At 47.7% G+C, this 4,462-nt stretch overlaps 1 pseudogene across 1 annotated transcript; it reads left to right on the forward strand.

Annotated features, from left to right (window-relative positions):
* The first annotated feature begins 2,589 nt into the window (after positions 1-2,589).
* H257_16923 lies at positions 2,590-2,659 on the forward strand (annotated as a pseudogene). Its single transcript has one exon. The product of its transcript is annotated as a tRNA-OTHER (tRNA).
* Positions 2,660-4,462: the final 1,803 nt, after the last annotated feature.

Raw genomic sequence — 4,462 nt, forward strand, 5'->3', positions numbered from 1 at the left:
GTGGTGAAGAAGTAACGTACGCGTATGACATGCTTACGAACGACCACGCATCATTTCAGTGCAAGTGCGCTAGTCTCACGTGCCACGGAACGATAGCTGCTACAGTACGTGCAAAACACAACATCGTGACTTAGAAGGAAGAACTATGGATGTCGAGACTGCACTCGACAGCGATTGGGGTGATGTCGAATCCCCTGTGGATACCCAAGTTGTGTACATGTCGCCGTCAACGGATTGTCAAATGCTCCATACAAACATCGAAAACATGTTGCAATTTCACGGGTGCCTCAGCGACAAACTCCAGCGCCTGGGGCTAGTTCAAGGAACATAAGCGACGACGAATGGGCATTGTATCTTTTAAGGCATTGACTGCTTTGTTGAAGGCATGCTGCAGCACGTGGTCGTGGATAAACGCAGCAATGTGAAGGACCCACTACCCATTACGCCAATGAACACACGATTCCGCGCACTGAGTCAGAACACCCTGTTCTGATAGAGAACATCCCCACTGCCCTGTCAGTCAGGTAGCAGCGTCTGCTAGCTGTGTAGGAGGTTTTTGTGCCTTCTAGAGGCTTTTCCTCAGAGTAGAAGTCAGCGCAGACATTTGGTCACGGAACATCATTGGATGTCGTGATCAATCATAGTTAGTTTTGATTGGCTGGTTCTTTCCAGTCAGAAGTAATTCACTTCCAGTTATTCCTTCTGCCTGCCAAGTGCCTGTTCCTGCCTACTGCCCTTCCAACTCACTGCAAGCTGCTGCGCTGGAGGGTGACACCATTTAGATGTATGACACTCAACCCCTAGTCCGTGAAAACTTGCTTGCTGGCGTGGGCAACCAAGGCTCAGTGGAAGCCTTATTTCGAGCAAGAAACCAAGCAGCGCCAGGTGCATCTATTGAGTGGGGTAACAAGGACTTGTGGTGCCATACTGGTGACGTTTGTGCACTCCACCACACTGTGGTGCGCAAGGACATTTTGTCTTTGGCGAGGACAAAGACTCGAGCGGCGCCACCGTGTGGACTTTGGAAAACTACCGGTATCGTGAGTCAAACCGGAAGAAAGGATTGTACAAGTTTGTCCGCAATCAAGTGCCCTTGAGTGATTGGCAGAGTGCAGTCAAGGCCAGTGGTAATGAAGCTATATTTCTGAAGAATAAGTGTTAATTGCACTGGTATCCTCTCCTCACGATGGCTCGTGGGAATTGATGAAGTAGATTTATCAATTTATAAATGATCTTACATACTTTGGATGACCGTGGGGCTTTCGCAGTCCAAGGACACCATGCCACAAGTTCACACTCTTCACGGGATACCATGGGTCTAAAGGAATCTACTTGATACTCAAACGGCGGCACGAATGAGCCCCGACGCAATGCTAAATCACGTTGCAATTTATATCCAACATGGTGACGAAAAAACATTGTTCAATACCTGCTGGCATCATGCAGCAACGATGGGGCAGTCGTTTCTTTGAGCACGATGGCCGTTCTACATTGTCACCACAGCGTACGCTTAACAACATTGATCTGCATTGTACACGTGTAGAACGCGTTGTTGCATCATTCGGGGAAACGTACCACATGCGCGAGTCGGAACGGACTTTCAGGTCCATTGAGCTGGTTGGAGTATGCCGCCTGTGAGCACCTTCGCCACTGGAGGCCATACAATATCATGAGACACATGTTTGTTCAAAGCAGCATGTCGTTATATATGTGTGTACCCGCTGTCTTGAGGCGGACCCGACGGGAAACTTTACCTTCGTGATGTGTGGCCGAACAAGTTTGAACCGATTATGTTCAAACAGTAATTGGAGGGGGGATATTCCACACTAATCTAAAGTAAGAATTTCGCAGATCACCCAATCACACCACGTTATTTGTTGGAGGGGGGGGAATACAGAAAACCGAGGATGAACTCGCCCACAGTTGTACTTGACTTTTATCTTGGCTATTGTATGAGAGGTCCACACAGTTGGACAAAATTTATATTGTTGCAAAACAGGGAAGGTCCGAGGATTTAAGCCAATCACAAGGTGTTGTAACGTGACACTCGGAAATGTCGCATCAAATCGAAAATCAACGAATTTGGACTCATGGACATGCGCAATGGATTCAGGAGGGGGTTTATACCCGGGAAACCTCCAACGACGAACACACAACCATAGAGGTATATTACGACTCATCGCAAGGAATAGCCTTATCAAACGAGCGAATAACCATCGTAGGTGGAATAGACTCCCATACTTTCAAAATTCTCTTTTCGCGCGAACTCGCCGTCGCTGCTACATTGCCCGAGCGTGGAGTGCTTCTGCAAGAGAGCCTTTATTGCCCCAATAGTGTAACTCTGTTGCTTTCGCTTTGCAAGCAGGGTTGCGCGACGGTACGGTTTCAACAGCGGCTTGCGTCGAGGTGGCGCACGTCGTCGAGACTGCGTGCCCTTTGACATGGTCAGATTTTGAAATTCGTGCATCAGATTATTTTGAATAAGGTTTGTCAAGCGGTAGAGCTGTGATTGGCTTAATGTTGAATCGCAATTCAACCTCAAGTTGAATTATATTTCTGAAGTACAACTGTGGGCGAGTTCATCCTCGGTTCTCTGTAGCTCAGGTGGTAGAGCATCGGTTTCTTAACTCTAAGGTCGTGGGTTCGATCCCCGGATTATTTCCGCAAGGATTTATCCGTCCCTCCGCTGGGGAATCCGGATAACAAGGGCCGCGTACGAAGACGAGGACCGAACTTCGAAGAAGATCGGTCGATACACGAGGTATGAAGCGTTGAGCGAAGTAAAAACCGAAGATTACACACCGCCCCTGGTCGAGCAGGCGCGTTACAATTGGCGAAGCGGTTCCATAACATGTGGTTCTAGTGTCGGCCCTCGCGGAGGAATGTCTTAAAAATGATAATCCAAACTCAATTAACCACGTTATTTGTTGGAGTCAAATAATCTGTCATGTACAGTGAACTGGGAAAGAACTCGACACAGTTGCACACAACAATATATAAGAGTTTGTAAGCCACCCATCGAGACAAGTTCGAATATTATTTTGTCATACAACACTCGTCTGATAAAATACGAAAATTTCAACTGATGTGATTCGCCACAGCATCACAAAAATATTCAAATTCCACAACTGAGTCCACAGGATTCCAAAACAAACCCATACAAAATCCAACATAACAAATACTTCACTTAAACAAAAACAAAATCCACCAACAGGTAGCCAAACATCGAAGGAGTAAATGCAACAGTCAAAAACCATTAAATCCTCACCGTTCGTCCAATAGACTCAAATAAAGTATATCAAAAAAATTGGCCTACGGGGCTTACTCGCTACGCTCGTGATTCGCTTCGCTCATGGATGGCTCGCATCGCTCGCGAGGGACGCGTGGCGGTGCTTTCTCGAATGACCTTTTCACCGCAGACTCACTCAAACTTTCCCATGCCTTGATCGTGCGTTCAAACATCTTCATTCTCTTCTATGCCGCAGACTTCACAGCTTTCTCCTGTAGCCACAAAGACCGGAGCTTGGCCTTCAGTGGCCCCATCACGCCAACGTTGAGAGGCTGGGACACGCTTGTTGTGTTTGACGGCAGCGGCTCCAAGAAACCATACAGCTCTTCGTCGACAGTGCGCCGCGACGTGTAAGACACATGTGCAGCGAGGTTGTCTACCAGCAAGACTGACAGGCCAACCAGCTCATACTTCAACAGCTCCTTGAGATAATATACCCACACACTCTCATCCATCCAAGCTGTTTCTTGAACCGCGTAAACGTGTCCAGCAGGATACGTTGGGACTTTATCAGTCTCGATCGGCCCACCGGGTTGCCCACGCACGATGATATTGGCAGCTTAGTCCCTACGTCACATGTCAGCCGTATGCAGCACCGCACCATACCGCACAATCGGTGCAGGCTCCAAGCACGGCCGTGAGGCGATCGGAGTGCTTCTCGGTCGAATCCACTTTCGCGTCTTCGCCAATTTCACACCACGTACGAGGTGGCATGTCATAGTACACTGCTGTTTCATCCACATTGACGATGTAACGTAGGGGCTTCTCATCGTGCTTCTCCCAGAAGGTCGCCGCAAACGCATTGTAATGATTGCCCTTCCGTTACGTAAATGAAATGCCAATTCAGGAGGCTGCGGGAAATGATCAACGTGCATCTCCCAGAAGGTCGCCGCAAACGCATTGTAATGATTGCCCTTCCGTTACGTAAATGAAATGCCAATTCAGGAGGCTGCGGGAAATGATCAACGATATGGCAGTACATTATTCATCATCACCATACAACACGCTAGAATCAAATCGTGTTCAGCCTGAGGAAGAAAGCATCGGTGCACTACATTTAATTGCCATTTTGAAGGATTGGCAACTTCCTCAATCGATTGCGCTGAGTTGCTGGGCAGCAGACAAAACAGCTACATAACTATTAATAATATAATATTTAAATGTTAGGAAGTT

This window comes from Aphanomyces astaci (assembly GCF_000520075.1).
Source record: "Aphanomyces astaci strain APO3 unplaced genomic scaffold supercont1.94, whole genome shotgun sequence".
NCBI lineage: Eukaryota > Oomycota > Saprolegniomycetes > Saprolegniales > Verrucalvaceae > Aphanomyces > Aphanomyces astaci.